Source organism: Bombina bombina, chromosome 3 (genome assembly GCF_027579735.1).
Source record: "Bombina bombina isolate aBomBom1 chromosome 3, aBomBom1.pri, whole genome shotgun sequence".
In the NCBI taxonomy this organism is placed as follows: domain Eukaryota; kingdom Metazoa; phylum Chordata; class Amphibia; order Anura; family Bombinatoridae; genus Bombina; species Bombina bombina.
The window spans coordinates 82784450-82804654 of NC_069501.1; positions in this window are offsets into that span (position 1 = coordinate 82784450).

A 20205-nucleotide genomic window follows, 5' to 3' on the forward strand; every position below is an offset into this window, starting at 1 on the left:
AGTCTCTCTCAGAACACAGAAAAAATCACAGACCTTCTCACTTAACTCCTGCAATTGCCATCTAACTTTCTACAGGTAGCCTTCTGGAAAACAACTCCATCATTACCCCTACCCCGCACGCCCGATGTCTCGGGGTCACATTCGACTCAGATCTTTCCTTCACTCCTCACATTCAGTCATTGGCTAAAGCCTGCCGCTTCCACCTTAAAAACATCTCTAAAATTAGACACTTCCTTACACAAGACACAACTAAGATTTTAATCCACTCTCTCATTCTTTCCCGCCTTGATAACTGCAACTCTGTCCTCTCTGGTCTCCCCGCCTGCCGCCTAGCTCCTTTACAATCCATAATGAACGCCTCTGCCAGACTCATCTTCCTTACACGTCGCTCTTCATCTGCTGCGCCTCTCTGCCAATCCCTTCACTGGATTTCTCTTGCCTCTAGGATCAAACACAAAACTCTCACCCTGACATACAAAGCCCTCAACTGCACTGCTCCCCCCTACATCTCAGACCTTGTCTCCAGATACTCTCCCTCCCGTCCCCTTCGCTCTGCTCATGACCTCCTACTCTCCTCCTCTCTTGTCACCTCATCGCACTCCCGTTTACAGGACTTCTCCAGACTGGCTCCCATCTTGTGGAATTCTCTGCCTCGCTCCACAAGACTCTCTTCTAGTTTTAAAAGCTTCAAGTGCTCCCTAAAGACTCTACTGTTCAGGGACGCATACAACCTACGCTAACCTTTCCTAATACCAGTTCCTCTCCTCCATTGCAATCCCCTGAACCCTCTTAGCATGTAAGCCTAATACTCCAGCTGTTTGTAGATCACCTTCTTAAGAGCTGACTACAACAGTGCAACTCTTGGCAGGGCCCTCTACCCTATAATTGTTTTGTTGTACTCCCCCTTCGTTTATAGCGCTGCGGAATCTGTTGGCGCTCTACAAATAACCGATAATAATAATGTCATATGAGGTAATTAAAAAGCGTATAAATGTATGCTCAGTAAATAAGCAAACCAACGTCCAGATTAGTGATTTCTCACTTGCCACAGAATCGGATATACAAAAAAAAAAAAAACCGACTAGATTAGGAGTTTTGCGTTATGAGGGGTGCGGTGCTAACTTGCACGTTATTGTCATCGCTCACTTACCTACAGCGCTGGTATTACAGGTTTTTATAAACCCGGCATTAAAAGACAAGAAGTGAGAGTAGAGCAAACTTGTGCTCCAAACCGCACTCCAATACCAGCGCTGCTTAAGTCAGCGGTGAGCTGGTTGTACGTGCTCGTGCACGATTTCCCCATAGACTTCAATGGGGAGAGCCGGCTGAAAAAAAAGCATAAAGCTCAGTAACGCAGCCCTATTGATTCCTATGGGGAAACAAAATATATGTTTTACACCTAACACCCTAACATGAACCCCAAGTCTAAAACCCTGCAATCTTACACTTATTAACTCATAATCTTCCACCCCCAACATTGCCGACACCTACATTATACTTATTAACCACTTATCTGCCGCTCCTGACACTGCCGCCACTATAATAAACATATTGACCCTTAACCGCCGTACTCCCGCATCGCAAACACTAGTTAAATATTATTAACCCCTAATCTGCCATCCCTAACATTGCCGCCACCTATCTACATTTATTAACCCCTAATCTGCCACCCCCAACGTTGCCGCCACAATATTAAATTTATTAACCCTTAAACCTAAGTCTAACCCTAACCCTAACACCCACTAACTTAAATATAATTAAAATAAATCTAAAGAAAACCTACTATTAATAACTAAATAATTCCTATTTAAAACTAAATACTTACCTGTAAAATAAACCCTAAGCTAGCGACAATATAACTAATAGTTACATTGTAGCTAGCTTGGGGTTTATTTTTATTTTACAGGCAAGTTTGTATTTATTTTAGCTAGGTAGAATAGTTACTAAATAGTTATTAACTATTTACTAACTACCTAGCTAAAATAAATACAAATGTACCTGTAAAATAAAACCTAACTTGTCTTACACTAACACCTAACCTTACACTACAATTAAATAAATTAACTAAATTAAATACAAAAAACAAACAAACACTAAATTACACAAAATAAAAAACAAATTACAAGATATTTAAACTAATAACACCTAATCTAATAGCCCTATAAAACAAACCCTAGCCTAAACTAAACTACCAATAGTTCTTAAAAGGGCCTTTTGCGGGGCATTGCCCCAAAGAAATCAGCTCTTTTACCTATAAAAAAAATACAAACAACCCCCCAACATTAAAACCCACCACCCACACAACCAACCCCCCAAATAAAACCCTAACTAAAAAAGAACCTAAGCTCCCCATTGCCCTGAAAAGGGCATTTGGATGTGCATTGCCCTTAAAAGGGCATTTAGCTCTATTGCTGCCCAAACCCTAATCTAAAACTAAAACCCACCCAATAAACCCTTAAAAAAAAACACTAACCTCCGAAGATCCACTTACAGTTTTGAAGACCGGACATCCATCGTCAACGAAGCCGTGAGAAGTCCTCAACGAAGCAGCAAGAAGTCCTCAACGAAGCCGGGAGAAGTCTTTATCCAAGCCGGGAAAAGTGGTGCTCCAGACGGGCAGAAGTCTTCATCCAGACGGCATCTTCTATTTTCATCCATCCAACGCGGAGCGGGTCCATCTTCAAGACATCGGCGCAGAGCATCCTCTTCTTACGACGACTCCCGACAAATGAAGGTTCCTTTAAGTGACATCATCCAAGATGGCATCCCTTAGATTCCGATTGGCTGATAGAATTCTATCAGCCAATCGGAATTAAGGTTGACAAAATCCTATTGGCTGATGCAATCAGCCAATAGGATTGAACTTCAATTCTATTGGCTGATCCAATCAGCCATTAGGATTGAGCTCGCATTCTATTGGCTGATTGGAACATTTATGGTACGGCCAAAAAAGTGTGCGGGACAGCTGTACCTACAAGACTCGTAATAGCAGCGGTAGTAAAAAAGCAGCGTTATGAGGCTTAACGCTGCTTTTTTACTCATAACGCAAAACTCGTAATCTAGCCGCATGTTTAACAAAAATAATAAACACTAAAATCACGAAAAATAAAAAACACTAAGATTACAAAAAATAAACAAAATTATCAAAAATAAAAACAATTACACCTAATCTAATAGCCCTATAAAAATAAAAAAGCCCCCCCAAAATAAAAACATCCCCTAGCCTACAATAAACTAACAATAGCCCTTAAAAGGGCCTTTTGTAGGGTATTGCCCTAAAGAAATCAGCTCTTTTACCTGTAAAAAAATACAAAGTCCCCCCAACAGTAAAACTCACCACCCAACCAACTCCCCCAAAATAAAAATCCTGACTCTAAAAAAAACCTAAGCTACCCATTGTCCCTAAAGGGGCATTTGTATGGGCATTGCCCTTAAAAGGGCATTTTGCTCTTTTGCATTGCCCTTAAAATGGCATTTAGCTCTTTTTCAAGTGCCCATCCCTAATCTAAAAAAAACCCCACCCACATAAATAAAAAACAAAAACAACTAACACTAACCCCAGAAGATCTACTCGCAGTTTCTGATGTCTGGACATCCAGCCGGCAAGAAGTCTTCATCCAGGCAGTGAGGTCTTCATCCATCCCGGGGGCATCTTTTATCTTTTAATCCCATCCTGCGCGGAGCCTCCTCTTCATACGGTAGCCGCCATACACTGAAGTTAAATGCCGTTTCAAAATGGTGTCCCTTGCATTCCTATTAGCTGATTTGATTCTTCAAATTCAAATCATCCAATAGGATTTCAGTAGCTCTCATCAGAAACCATGAGTAGATCTTCTGGGGTTAATGTTAGTTTTTTTTTTAATTTTTTGAGGTGTTTTTTTTTTTTTTAGATTAGGGATGGGCACTTGAAAAAAAAGCTAAATGCCCTTTTAAGGGCAATGTCCATACAAATGCCCCTTTAGGGGCAATGGGTAGTAATGTCGCAAATAGTTAGCCGGCGAATAGTTCCCGGCGAACATAGCATGTTCGCGTTCGCCGCGGCGGGCGAACATATGCGATGTTCGATCCGCCCCCTATTCGTCATCATTGAGTAAACTTTGACCCTGTATCTCACAGTCTGCAGACACATTCCAGCCAATCAGCAGCAGACCCTCCAGCCCAGACCCTCCCAGTTCCTGGACAGCAGCCATTTTAGATTCATTCAGAAGCTGCATTGTTAGTGAGAGGAGGGACAGTGTAGCTGCTGGTGATTTAATAGCTAGGCTAGTGTATTCAGTGTCGACTACAGTCCTGAAGGACTCATCTGATCTCTGCTGTAAGGACAGCACCCCAAAAAGCCCTTTTTAGGGCTAGAACATCATTTTTTTTTCCCTGTGTAATCTAATTGCAGTTGCCTGCCTGCCAAGCCACTTGCCCAGTGCCACCACTCATATCTGGTCTAACAGTAGTGTAAATTTAAAAAAAAAAAACTTTTTTGACTGTGAAACATCAGTCTGCTAGTGTAATCTAATTGCAGTTGCCTGCCTGCCTGCCAGCGTGTGTGCCAGGCCCACTTGCCCAGTGCCACCACTCATATCTGGTGTAACAGTAGTGTAAATTTTTTAAAAAAAAACTTTTTTGACTGTGAAACATCAGTCTGCTTGTGTAATCTAATTGCAGTTGCCTGCCTGCCAGCATGTGTGCTAGGCTCACAGCGTATACTGTGCCCACTTGCCCAGTGCCATCACTCATATCTAGTGTAACAGTAGGGTTAATTTAAAAAAAAAAAAAACTTTTTTGACTGTGAAACACCAGTCTGCTTGTGTAATCTAATTGCAGTTGCCTGCCTGCCAGCGTGTGTGCCAGGCCCACTTGCCCAGTGCCACCAGTCATATCTGGTGTAACAGTAGTGTAAATTAAAAAAAAAAAAAAAACTTTTTTGACTGTGAAACATCAGTCTGCTTGTGTAATCTAATTGCAGTTGCCTGCCCGCCAGCATGTGTGCCAGGCCCACTTGCCCAGTGCCACCACTCATATCTGGTGTAACAGTAGTGTAAATTTAAAAAAAAAAACTTTTTTGACTGTGAAATATCAGTCTGCTTGTGTAATCTAATTGCAGTTGCCTGCCTGCCAGCGTGTGTGCCAGGCCCACTTGCCCAGTGCCACCACTCATATCTGGTGTAACAGAAGTGTAAATTTAAAAAAAAAAAAAAACTTTTTTGACTGTAAAACATCAGTCTGCTAGTGTAATCTAATTGCACTTGCCTGCCTGCCTGCCAGCGTGTGTGCCAGGCCCACTTGCCCAGTGCCACCACTCATATTTTATTTAATAGTAGTGTAAGTGTACATTTTAAAAAAAAAAAATTTTTTTGACTGTGAAACTTCAGTCTGCTTTTTTGTGTCAGGCTCACAGCGTATACTGTGCCCACTTGCCCAGTGCCACCACTCATATCTTGTTTAATAAAAGTGTAAGTGTACATTTAAAAAAATAAAAACTTTTTGGACTGTGAAACATCAGTCTGCTTTTTTGTGTCAGGCTCACAACATATACTGTGCCCACTTGCCCAGTGCCACCACTCATATCTTGTTTAATAGTAGTGTAAGTGTACATTTAAAAAAAAAAAAAACATTTTGGACTGTGAAACATCAGTCTGCTTTTTTGTGTCAGGCTCACAGCATATACTGTGCCCACTTGCCCAGTGCCACCACTCATATCTTGTTTAATAGTAGTGTAAGTGTACATTTAAAAACCAAAAAAACTTTTTTGACTGTAAAACATCAGTCTGCTTTTTTGTGTCAGGCTCACAGCTTATACTGTGCCCACTTGCCCAGTGCCACCACTCATATCTTGTTTAATAGTAGTGTAAGTGTACATTTAAAAAAATAATAACTTTTTGGACTGTGAAACATCAGTCTGCTTTTTTGTGTCAGGCTCACAGCGTATACTGTGCCCACTTGCCCAGTGCCACCACTCATACCTTGTTTAATAGTAGTGTAAGTGTACATTTAAAAAAAAACAAAAACTTTTTGGACTGTGAAACATCAGTCTGCTTTTTTGCGTCAGGCTCACAGCTTATACTGGGCCCACTTGACCAGTGCCACCACTCATATCTTGTTTAATAGTAGTGTAAGTGTATATTTAAAAAAAAAAAAAAACTTTTTGGACTGTGAAACATCAGTCTGCTTTTTTGTGTCAGGCTCACAGCATATACTGTGCCCACTTGCCCAGTGCCACCATTCATATCTTGTTTAATAGTAGTGTAAGTGTACATTTAAAAAAATAAAAACTTTTTGGACTGTGAAACATCAGTCTGCTTTTTGTGTCAGGCTCACAGCGTATACTGTGCCCACTTGCCCAGTGCCACCACTCATATCTTGTTTAATAGAAGTGTAAGTGTACATTTAAAAAAATAAAAACTTTTTGGACTGTGAAACATCAGTCTGCTTTTTTGTGTCAGGCTCACAGCATATACTGTGCCCACTTGCCCAGTGCCACCACTCATATCTTGTTTAATAGTAGTGTAAGTGTACATTTAAAAAAATAAAAACTGGGGGGCGGAGCCAACTACCGACGCTACAGGATGTGCTATCTTAGAGCTCTTAAAATCTGATCTTTAAAAGTCTATATTATGGCAACCTGAGAATCTGTATTACTATATTCTGGGTACTTGTCACATTGTAGAACATCGCTTGTGAAGTTTGTAATTATGGTAACATGCCATTGACATAAAGCCAGCACAGAGGCCCACTAGCAGGCTGGGATCACGACTAAGCTTCCACTTCCATATTTAAAACTACCTACGCAGCATTCTGGCGGACGGAGAAATTCCTCTAGCATTTTCTTCTACAACATTCTAATGGAGCAACAAATTCTTTCGGCTTTACACACCTTAATGTACTCCATGGACTATCACCAGCAAGCTCTCGTTGCCGAATTGAGAGCTGCGATGGCCCCGTCTCAACACACTATTCTGACAAGAGAAGTTATAGGGGAAACTGACTGGCGGGAAGTGAGCCTTCCACGGTATGATATGGCTTTAGCCCAGGGTCCCGTGAATGAGTTTGCAGCAGGCAAAGTGGTCTCTGACCAGCGGATAATAGAAAAGCAGGACACAGCCCCACACGACAATACCTTACTGCTCTGCCCGGTCCTCACAGAGTTGGAGCATTGGAGCGAAACATGTCTTGAGGTACCGCAGATAAAGCAGATCGGATCGGCCAGAAAACGAAGTCTGCAGCTAACAGTATATACTCACTCTAGTGCCTCTGGGAGTTCGTCTGCAGATAATGGGGTCAAGCCAAGTCAGACACCTAAACTGGGGGCTGAGCGGAACATACTGCTTTTAAGATATTCTGTGCTGCAGAAATCAGGACAAAAGAAGTATATGCACGGAGGATCTAAGGCACGATCTAACCCCAGTACCAAACGCCTCAACCCACCTGCGCAGAGATTTGACTATCCTACTAACCTTTTGTATGGCGGTATTGACCTGTTGGTACGACTTTCAGGCCCATCTGTCGCTCTTCTCATCAGCTTAATAGATCAGTCTCCACAGCGAAGATTCTCATCTCATACTCCTTCCGGACTGGATCAACAACGCAGAAGCGGTGTCAGTTAAAGATCGAAGCCTGGACAGTTTCTCATGGGACAGTACATGTTCTTTTTTGGTAGCAGCCCTAATGGACATAGAAACGTTTAACATACCACCTTAACGTAGATAGGGGCTAATAGCTTATGATAAGCTAAACTTGATTAATACCTCTGCTAGCTCCAGTTGATCCCTATCACAAATATATATATTTAAGTTCCATTGTACTACACTGCCTGAATGGGGGAAAAACTTTACATACCTTTTGTTGACTTTTTGGTTATCATATCCCCACAACACAATGTTGATGTTGTCATGCTTGTACTGCCTTATATGATGTCCCCTAAGCTCCGGTTGTGACCATTTAGCCATCTTATAGCCAATTTCCCTTTCCCAGTCAGAACAGCATTCGCTTAGGCCACCTGTCTGTTTATCTTCCCACAGTTTCCTTACCGTTGACCAATTATGTTAATTATTGTATTAAGGTGTTTTATATTCATACGCATGCTTCAAAAGGTTTGTTATAGCCCCAGCAGTATATTATTTGACTTGAACTAGGGGTTGATTTATACCATATATTTACTATAAGAAGCTGAACTTATACTGGCATCTTGTATCTAACTTTTAGTTACTTTTGCATTCTGCTGTAGTTTAATGCCATATTTTGTATGTATCATAGGTCTCAAGTCTGCATTTGATTCATTGCACCCATATACCTGAATATGTATGTTAGAATTATACCCAGCTTAGCGTAGACGATTATTAATTGTAACTCCCCATTTTCCTCTATTCGTAGGTTTATAATCTTCGCAGGGATATTTACAACATTATATGATGCCTTGTGTTCTGGGATCTGAATAACCCTTAGCTTAATTTTGTGCACCAATTATGAATGTTATAAGTCAGGACCCAATGCTTACAAGCTCATTTAAACACAGCCGCTCAGTTATATACCCCTAGTTTAACATTGTGCCTCTCTAAAATCTCCTGGTTTTCTAATCCTAAAGACCCTGATTTAGTTTATTTGCCAGTTAGCTTACTTACATCCCTATGTCATTAACTACATATCCGCCATCTCTATTTAGAGCCAATATATACTACTTCCAGCATGATGTATTATACTATTATACTAGAATGACCTCAACATATCAGATGGGGCCTATATCTTTAGCTATTTAAAACTAATTGATTCTAAGATCCAAACACTGCTCTGTTTATAAATATTGATCCCTCTATTATTGGTGTTGTATGGTTATAGGCGACGTATAGCATATACACTAGTTAATATCATGCCAACCAGGGCCTCACAGATACAGTCTATACTACTTCTCAGTTGTGACGTCGTCCCTAATTAGGACTCCCATTTTTTATATACCAAGGATGCATGCGAGAGTTACATTGCAAGCTTTATTATATTTTTGTTCCTAGGAAATTATATGACCTACATTGAATTTAATATTAGTACAAATTATCTGTTTCTGTTGGGCCCCTCTCCTCCCTTTCCCGCCGGTACTTGTTGCCTGCGGGTCATACCCCTACTCCTTTTTCCCACATCGCCTATAGCTGGCATTTCCCTAGGAGAGGGGCTCACCCAGAAGTCCCCTATACTCTATACATACTAATGTCCCCCCTCCACATAATGTTGTTGAGAGATACTCTTATTCATTTTATAAACAGCGAATTTACTTGTTTCACGTGTTGGATTAAGACTCAGTTGCCTTCTACTTAAATATGACCCCTCTCTGTATAATAGCGCTCAGTTAAGGTATATGGTATGATATGTGGGTCAACTTTTATGTATGACCATCTTCCTGATGTTAGATTAGAGCTCCTACAACTATTAAGATAATTTGCCCTGTAGTCTTTATTTTCCCAGTATCCTAATTGGCTCCGCCCTCCACTTCCCCTCATTACGAGCGGCTCTTGCCCGCTGCATTCCCCCCCCCCCACACACACACATACTCAGACCTCTGAGAGGTCGGTTAAAAGCCAATTCCCTATCTCCTATCGTTTATAGTTTATAAAATACTTCTTATCCCAAGATAAGGATCATTAGTTGAATAATATAAAAATCGAGGTCTCATTGATATATGTTCCAGCCACCTGTGTTTCTTATATTTTATTTTACCTTTTCCTTTCATGGTGACAGAAATGCTATTACAACGCTTGTCAACTGTTCTACTATTATTTATATGTATATATGACATCAATATGGGTTAGATATTGTGAGAACAACTACTTCAGTGGTGCACCAATGTTTTAGCCCACATTTATTTCTTGTATGAGAAATGTCTTAGGCCTAGATTTGGAGTTCGGCGGTAGCCGTCAAAACCAGCGTTAGAGGCTCCTAACGCTGGTTTTGGCCGCCCGCTGGTATTTGGAGTCAGTGATTAAAGGGTCTAACGCTCACTTTTCAGCCGCGACTTTTCCATACCGCAGATCCCCCTACGCCATTTGCGTAGCCTATATTTTCAATGGGATCTTTCTAACGCTGGTATTTAGAGTCGTTTCTGAAGTTAGCGTTAGAGCTCTAACGACAAGATTCCAGCCGCCTGAAAATAGCAGGAGTTAAGAGCTTTCTGGCTAACGCCGGTTTATAAAGCTCTTAACTACTGTACCCTAAAGTACACTAACACCCATAAACTACCTATGTACCCCTAAACCGAGGTCCCCCCACACCGCCGCCACTCGATTAAAATTTTTAACCCCTAATCTGCCGACCGCCACCTACGTTATACTTATGTACCCCTAATCTGCTGCCCCTAACCCCGCCGACCCCTGTATTACATTTATTAACCCCTAACTTGCCCCCCACAACGTCGCCGCCAGCTACTTAAAATAATTAACCCCTAATCTTCCGACCGCAAATAGCCGCCACCTACGTTATCCCTATGTACCCCTAATCTGCTGCCCTAACATCGCCGACCCCTATATTATATTTATTAACCCCTAATCTGCCCCCCTCAACGTCGCCGACACCTGCCTACACTTATTAACCCCTAATCTGCCGAGCGGACCTGAGCGCTACTATAATAAATGTATTAACCCCTAATCCGCCTCACTAACCCTATCATAAATAGTATTAACCCCTAATCTGCCCTCCCTTACATCGCCGACACCTAACTTCAATTATTAACCCCTAATCTGCCGACCGGAGCTCACCGCTATTCTAATAAATGTATTAACCCCTAAAGCTAAGTCTAACCCTAACACTAACACCCCCCTAAGTTAAATATAATTTACATCTAACGAAATAAATTAACTCTTATTAAATAACTTATTCCTATTTAAAGCTAAATACTTACCTGTAAAATAAATCCTAATATAGCTACAATATAAATTATAATTATATTATAGCTATTTTAGGATTAATATTTATTTTACAGGCAACTTTGTAATTATTTTAACCAGGTACAATAGCTATTAAATAGTTAAGAACTATTTAATATTTACCTAGTTAAAATAATAACAAATTTACCTGTAAAATAAATCCTAACCTAAGATATAATTAAACCTAACACTACCCTATCAATAAAATAATTAAATAAACTACCTACAATTACCTACAATTAACCTAACACTACACTATCAATAAATTAATTAAACACAATTCCTACAAATAAATACAATTAAATAAACTAGCTAAAGTACAAAAAATAAAAAAGAACTAAGTTACAGAAAATAAAAAAATATTTACAAACATAAGAAAAATATTACAACAATTTTAAACTAATTACACCTACTCTAAGCCCCCTAATAAAATAACAAAGACCCCCAAAATAAAAAATTCCCTACCCTATTCTAAATTAAAAAAGTTACAAGCTCTTTTACCTTACCAGCCCTGAACAGGGCCCTTTGCGGGGCATGCCCCAAGAATTTCAGCTCTTTTGCCTGTAAAAAAAAACATACAATACCCCCCCCCAACATTACAACCCACCACCCACATACCCCTAATCTAACCCAAACCCCCCTTAAATAAACCTAACACTAAGCCCCTGAAGATCTTCCTACCTTGTCTTCACCATCCAGGTATCACCGATCCGTCCTGGCTCCAAGATCTTCATCCAACCCAAGCGGGGGTTGGCGATCCATAATCCGGTCCAGAAGAGGCTCCAAAGTCTTCCTCCTATCCGGCAAGAAGAGGACATCTGGACCGGCAAACATCTTCTCCAAGCGGCATCTTCGATCTTCTTCCATCCGGAGCGAAGCGGCAGGATCCTGAAGACCTCCAGCGCGGAACATCCATCCGGACCGACGACTGAACGACGAATGACTGTTCCTTTAAGGGACGTCATCCAAGATGGCGTCCCTCGAATTCCGATTGGCTGATAGGATTCTATCAGCCAATCGGAATTAAGGTAGGAATTTTCTGATTGGCTGATGGAATCAGCCAATCAGAATCTAGTTCAATCCGATTGGCCGATCCAATCAGCCAATCAGATTGAGCTCGCATTCTATTGGCTGACCATCTTGGATGACGTCCCTTAAAGGAACAGTCATTCGTCGTTCAGTCGTCGGTCCGGATGGATGTTCCGCGCTGGAGGTCTTCAGGATCCTGCCGCTTCGCTCCGGATGGAAGAAGATCGAAGATGCCGCTTGGAGAAGATGTTTGCCGGTCCGGATGTCCTCTTCTTGCCAGATAGGAGGAAGACTTTGGAGCCTCTTCTGGACCGGATTATGGATCGCCAACCCCCGCTTGGGTTGGATGAAGATCTTGGAGCCAGGACGGATCGGTGATACCTGGATGGTGAAGACAAGGTAGGAAGATCTTCAGGGGCTTAGTGTTAGGTTTATTTAAGGGGGGTTTGGGTTAGATTAGGGGTATGTGGGTGGTGGGTTGTAATGTTGGGGGGGGGGTATTGTATGTTTTTTTTTACAGGCAAAAGAGCTGAAATTCTTGGGGCATGCCCCGCAAAGGGCCCTGTTCAGGGCTGGTAAGGTAAAAGAGCTTGTAACTTTTTTAATTTAGAATAGGGTAGGGAATTTTTTATTTTGGGGGTCTTTGTTATTTTATTAGGGGGCTTAGAGTAGGTGTAATTAGTTTAAAATTGTTGTAATATTTTTCTTATGTTTGTAAATATTTTTTTATTTTCTGTAACTTAGTTCCTTTTTATTTTTTGTACTTTAGCTAGTTTATTTAATTGTATTTATTTGTAGGAATTGTGTTTAATTAATTTATTGATAGTGTAGTGTTAGGTTAATTGTAGGTAATTGTAGGTAGTTTATTTAATTATTTTATTGATAGGGTAGTGTTAGGTTTAATTATATCTTAGGTTAGGATTTATTTTACAGGTAAATTTGTTATTATTTTAACTAGGTAAATATTAAATAGTTCTTAACTATTTAATAGCTATTGTACCTGGTTAAAATAATTACAAAGTTGCCTGTAAAATAAATATTAATCCTAAAATAGCTATAATATAATTATAATTTATATTGTAGCTATATTAGGATTTATTTTACAGGTAAGTATTTAGCTTTAAATAGGAATAAGTTATTTAATAAGAGTTAATTTATTTCGTTAGATGTAAATTATATTTAACTTAGGGGGGTGTTAGTGTTAGGGTTAGACTTAGCTTTAGGGGTTAATCCATTTATTAGAATAGCGGTGAGCTCCGATCGGAAGATTAGGGGTTAATAATTGAAGTTAGGTGTCGGCGATGTTAGGGAGGGCAGATTAGGGGTTAATACTATTTATGATAGGGTTAGTGAGGCGGATTAGGGGTTAATAACTTTATTATAGTAGCGCTCAGGTCCGCTCGGCAGATTAGGGGTTAATAATTGAAGGTAGGTGTCGGCGATGTTAGGGAGGGCAGATTAGGGGTTAATACTATTTATGATAGGGTTAGTGAGGCGGATTAGGGGTTAATAACTTTATTATAGTAGCGCTCAGGTCCGCTCGGCAGATTAGGGGTTAATAAGTGTAGGCAGGTGTCGGCGACGTTGTGGGGGGCAGGTTAGGGGTTAATAAATATAATATAGGGGTCGGCGGGGTTAGGGCAGCAGATTAGGGGTACATAGGGATAACGTAGGTGGCGGCGGTTTACGGAGCGGCAGATTAGGGGTTTAAAAAAATATGCAGGGGTCAGCGATAGCGGGGGCGGCAGATTAGGGGTTAATAAGTGTAAGGTTAGGGGTGTTTAGACTCGGGGTACATGTTAGGGTGTTAGGTGCAGACATAGGAAGTGTTTCCCCATAGGAAACAATGGGGCTGCGTTAGGAGCTGAACGCTGCTTTTTTGCAGGTGTTAGGTTTTTTTTCAGCTCAAACAGCCCCATTGTTTCCTATGGGGGAATCATGCACAAGCACGTTTTTGAGGCCGGCCGCGTCCGTAAGCAACTCTGGTATCGAGAGTTGCTTTTGCGGTAAAAATGCTCTACGCTCCTTTTTTGGAGCCTAACGCAGCATTTGTTTGAACTCTCGATACCAGAGTTAATTTTATGGTGCGGCCAGAAAAAAGCCCGCGGAGCGTTAACAGCCCTTTTACCGCCGAACTCCAAATCTAGGCCAATGTGTCTTTATTATTCCTGATCCGTGCCTGGACATATTGTTTGTTCTATTGTTATTACTTATTACCTCAATAAAAATTATTTATAAAAAAACAACAAAAAAAAAAAACTTTTTGGACTGTGAAACATCAGTCTGCTTTTTTGTGTCAGGCTCACAGCTTATACTGGGCCCACTTGCCCAGTGCCACCACTCATATCTTGTTTAATAGTAGTGTAAGTGTACATTTAAAAAAATAAAAACTTTTTGGACTGTGAAACATCAGTCTGCTTTTTTTGTGTCAGGCTCACAGCTTCTACTGGGCCCACTTGCCCAGTGCCACCACTCATATCTTGTTTAATAGTAGTGTAAGTGTACATTTAAAAAAATAAAAACTTTTTGGACTGTGAAACATCAGTCTGCTTATTGTGTCAGGCTCACAGCATATACTGTGCCCACTTGCCCAGTGCCACCACTCATATCTTGTTTAATAGTAGTGTAAGTGTACATTTAAAAACAAAAATAACTTTTTGGACTGTGAAACATCAGTCTGATTTTTTGTGTCAGGCTCACAGCTTATACTGGGCCCACTTGCCCAGTGGCACCACTCATATCTTGTTTAATAGTAGTGTAAGTGTATATTTAAAAAAAACAAAAAACTTTTTGGACTGTGAAACATCAGTCTGCTTTTTTGTGTCAGGCTCACAGCATATACTGTGCCCACTTGCCCAGTGCCACCATTCATATCTTGTTTAATAGTAGTGTAAGTGTACATTTAAAAAAATAAAAACTTTTTGGACTGTGAAACATCAGTCTGCTTTTTGTGTCAGGCTCACAGCGTATACTGTGCCCACTTGCCCAGTGCCACCACTCATATCTTGTTTAATAGAAGTGTAAGTGTACATTTAAAAAAATAAAAACTTTTTGGACTGTGAAACATCAGTCTGCTTTTTTGTGTCAGGCTCACAGCATATACTGTGCCCACTTGCCCAGTGCCACCACTCATATCTTGTTTAATAGTAGTGTAAGTGTACATTTAAAAAAATAAAAACTGGGGGGCGGAGCTAACCGCTGAAGGGATAGGTGGCATGGAGTATGAGCTCCTGCTAAATTTTTTCAGATTTTAAGGCTTATTTCACATACAGAGGGGTACCGTCCTGAGAGCACACCTAATATAACAGATGACACTGATCTATGACATGCTCTGCCGAGATGTGTAGCTCTATCGCGGATTATAGCCATCACTTTTGAGATTCCCTGAAGCTACGAGGCGACGGAACATTGAAACCTTCTTGTCAGCAAAGCCTTGCCGAGACGCATGGAGCCTAAATATTAGTTTCCTATATAACACTGGGGAAGACTAGCATACTGAGGTGAAGCCCGGCAGTTGGACCCTTCAGATTCTGATTTACTCCTATCTTGGACTGGTCCCTATTATACGGTATGGAACCTATTGCAATGCTGCGGGAGATAGGCTCCCTGCTGCAGCAGTATCGAGAGGCCTTTGCGCCATCGCTCACAAATGTGGACTGTGTACCCGATGCCGCCCCTCCTCCCGTGATTGTCAGTAGCGGTGATATCAGTGAGCCCCACGCTAGTGTCGGTCTAGGATCCCGGTGGCCGCCATCTTCTTTCTTCCCGGACCCTCAGTCTCAGAGATCTGCCGGCTCCCAGATGGTGTCTTACTCCCTAACAGCTGCAGTTTTGCCGAGTGGGGTTGAAGCTGGTCTGGAGCTTGTTGCTTCTAATCACGCAGATAGCAACTTAGGGCCGGAGGAGTGTATGAATCCTATGGAGCAGCACCAAGTCGACCCGGACTGTATAATGATCGAGATCTTCTTGCCGCAACACGCTTGTGGACAGGTCAGTGCCCAGTGGGGAGAATCAGGCCCGAAAAAACCACTTAAGGCCTGTCTGCCCGTGTACAAATTGCATAAAGAAACTGTGTGGGGCACCGGACATTCTGCACTACTGGACCGCAGCCAGCTTCAGGGCAGGGGTCATCTAATTAGCCCTATTTCACAAAACAACTGCCCTAATGGTAACAAGCACTATAGGTTCATATTGGTTCTAGGGCAAGCTAGAGACAAGTTAGGTATTGGCTAAACTACTCACAACGAGTGACTTTCCATCAGCTGGTCATATGTTGGGACACAAGTTTGAAGTTTGAACTTGCCTCTTGGTATTATGTTTAGCCTATCTCCTGCTGTTAATGATTGTTATGTACTCCATATATTTTGCTGTTTATAACTGTATAGTCCTTTGGATTGCCTTCTTTGATTGTCTTCTGTCTTAAATCTTTTGTTTCAGTTCCCCTATCTAGCATAATAGGCACTAAAAATGTTTTTCCACTAATCTAGGGATAGTTCAGTTAACATCCAGTTAACATCCATTTGAATTGCACACTTATGCATATCACTGCTTTACTTGCTGTTTGGGCATAGGGCCCATGCCCAGACACTAGAGTTTAAATAATCCCAAACAGGTGGAAACCTAACATTCCCTATTTACATTATAATGCCTACCCAATTGATTTGCTTAACATTTTGGAGGTGTTTTTATTTCTCTGCAACTGTGTAGACATCTTAACCTGACAACGGAAGATTTAGTCTCTGTAGACATATATATCTAAATATGGTTGCAAGCGAGGAAGGTTTTGCAATAAACATGCAGCTTCCAACTCACCACAAGAGGGGCGTTACCCCATTACTTAAGTTCCTTAAGAGTTTAAAAGTACCGTATTTTCATAGGAAAGTTAGGCAGTTTATACTATCTAGTTGCTTTTGGCTCAACGGGTAAACATGATACTCATGACTTATAGTTTTAAACATAGCCTTTTTACTGAGTGGCTGAACACTTTCTCACTACCCTTGTATCTGGGCTATTTGGCCCCATACTATATGCCAGAATCCTTAATGTTAATATTAAAATGTAGCTCTATATCGCATCTCGAGACTTTATACATCTTGATTATATCAACATGAAACCAGATATAGCACAACAAATCTAATAGTCTCTCTTGTTTTAGTGGGACCTATAGGAGATGATTTTACTCATGACTTATAGCTTTAAACATAGCCTTTCCAACGAGTGGCTAAACATTTTTTCACTACCCTTATATCTGGGCTATTTGGCCCCTTACTATATGCCTTAATCCTTAATGTTAATATTAAAATGTAGCTCTATATTGCATCTCGAGATTTTATATATCTTGATTTTATCACCATGAAACCAGATATAGCACAACAAATCTAATAGTCTCTCTTATTTTAGTGGGACCTATAGGAGATGATTTTTAGTCTTGTAAAACTAGCCTTATATGTTTCCCCCTCCAAGCGTTTGTCACACTGATTAAGCTATTTCCAAGTAAGCTTCCCCTTGATCCAACTGTAATTTGGTTCATGCTTCCTGTCCCTACAAACCACCATGACTGATATAAGGCCTCCTTCCCCCCCTTAAGAAATAAGTCCCCTAGCAATAGGAGAACTAAATACACGGCTTCTCTTGCCTATGCCGTAATTTTTATTACTCCCTTAGCATTTATTTACTCTTTTATAAAACCACAGTATAGAATCCATCCCCTTATTTAGATCAGCAGGTCTGATCTACAGTACCTGTTAACCAAACCACCATTTCTAAAGCATTTTTCAGAGGCCTCTTTCAAGATCATCGAGATTAGAGCAAAGCCTGTATGCCTCTATATCTAGTTTGATGTCCCTAGTATGGATTCTACTTGTTAATAGGGGAGTGTACATTACATTTTACTATACTACAGAATGTATCACATCCCACATTTCATATTTTATTTTGTACTTTAGCTTTATTTCATAAATCCTAATCCTGCCTACAAATAGAGTTAAAGCTTTTTGAACCCAAACTTACTGTTTATTACTACACTACATCCTACTAAATGCAACATTCCCATATATTATATTACAACGACTATCTATAATATTCTTAACTCTATCCATAACCGATATAAAAAAGAAAAGAGGTTGGTTTGAGACCCAAAAGTGGTCTCTCTTATTATACATTAACCTTCGGTAGAAGCTCTATTTTGCTTATGTTTGAGGTTTTGGTGAGGCCTCTAGAGTGCATTTGAAGGTTTACACCCAAATTGGCAAATCACAACTGTAATCTAGTGTTGTTTGTTCTTCTTTCTAGATGGTTTGTATACACTCAACATTGTAATGTACTTGACATTCTTTGTAATGACTAATTATGTATACTGTTTTTTTCTTCTTTTATTGTGATTTGCTCTTCGAAACCTCAATAAAAATATTTAAAAAAAATAAAAAAATAAAAAATAAAAAATAAAAACTTTTTGGACTGTGAAACATCAGTCTGCTTTTTTGTGTCAGGCTCACAGCTTATACTGGGCCCACTTGCCCAGTGCCACCACTCATATCTTGTTTAATAGTAGTGTAAGTGTACATTTAAAAAAATAAAAACCTTTTGGACTGTGAAACATCAGTCTGCTTTTTTTGTGTCAGGCTCACAGCTTCTACTGGGCCCACTTGCCCAGTGCCACCACTCATATCTTGTTTAATAGTAGTGTAAGTGTACATTTAAAAAAATAAAAACTTTTTGGACTGTGAAACATCAGTCTGCTTTTTGTGTCAGGCTCACAGCATATACTGTGCCCACTTGCCCAGTGCCACCACTCATATCTTGTTTAATAGTAGTGTAAGTGTACATTTAAAAACAAAAATAACTTTTTGGACTGTGAAACATCAGTCTGATTTTTTGTGTCAGGCTCACAGCTTATACTGGGCCCACTTGCCCAGTGGCACCACTCATATCTTGTTTAATAGTAGTGTAAGTGTACATTTAAAAAAATAAAAACTTTTTGGACTGTGAAACATCAGTCTGCTTTTTTTGTCAGGCTCACAGCTTATACTGGGCCCACTTGCCCAGTGCCACCACTCATATCTTGTTTAATAGTAGTGTAAGTGTACATTTAAAAAAATAAAAACTTTTTGGACTGTGAAACATCAGTCTGCTTTTTTGTGTCAGGCTCACAGCGTATACTGTGCCCACTTGCCCAGTGCCACCACTCATATCTTGTTTAATAGTAGTGTAAGTGTACATTTAAAAAAAAATGACAGAAAGAGGCAGGCCACCCCGCAGGTGCCGTCGTGGTCGTGGTGCTGTGATTCCCTTTGGCCCTAGAATAATGCCCAGTGTTCAGAGGCCACGTCCCATGAACTCGAAAAGTCCTGAGGACATAGTTGACTTTTTAACACAGGACACCCAATCTTCTATAGCTTCAGCTCCAAACCTTGACGCACCATCCTCCTCCAGCTTATCTTCGGGCACCTCTCAAGTTACCACTCGCCCGCCTGCCACCACCACCAACACTAGCACCACAGTCGCTTCACTTGATCTGTCAGAGGAGTTATTTACACAGCAGTTGGAAGAAATTAGTGATGCGCAACCATCATTGACAGAGGATGTAGATAACAGTGATATGTCTCAGAAATGGACATGGACGTACGGTGTGATGATGATGATGTTGTACCCGCTGCTGCTTCCTTTGTTGATTTGTCAGATACAAGTGAAGCGGTTGATGATGACGATGTGTCCGTGGATGTCACGTGGGTGCCCGCTAGAAGAGAAGAAGAACAGGGGGAAAGTTTAGATGGGGAGACAGAGAGGAGGAGACGAGTTGGAAGCAGGGGGAGGTCGTCGCAAGGAGCTAGTGGCACAGTCAGACAGCATGCATCGGCACCCGGGGTCAGCCAGACAGCACGCCAATCAACGCATGCTGTTGCCACCACCAGAATGCCGTCATCGCAGAGCTCAGCAGTGTGGCATTTGTTTTGTGTGTCTGCCTCTGACAACAGCGATGCCATTTGCAACCTGTGCCAAAAGAAACTGAGTCGTGGGAAGTCCAACACCCACCTAGGTACAACTGCTTTGCGAAGGCACATGATCGCACATCACAAACGCCTATGGGATCAACACATGAATAGAACTAGCACACAAACTCAAAGCCACCATCCTCCTCCTGGTCCAGCATCTTCAGCTACGTCAACCACTGCTGTCCTCCTTGCCCCCTCTCAACCATCCGCCACTCCGTCTCTCTTCTGGAGCAGTTCCTGCTCATCTGCCCACAGACAGCTGTCTGTCAAGGACATGTTTGAGCGTA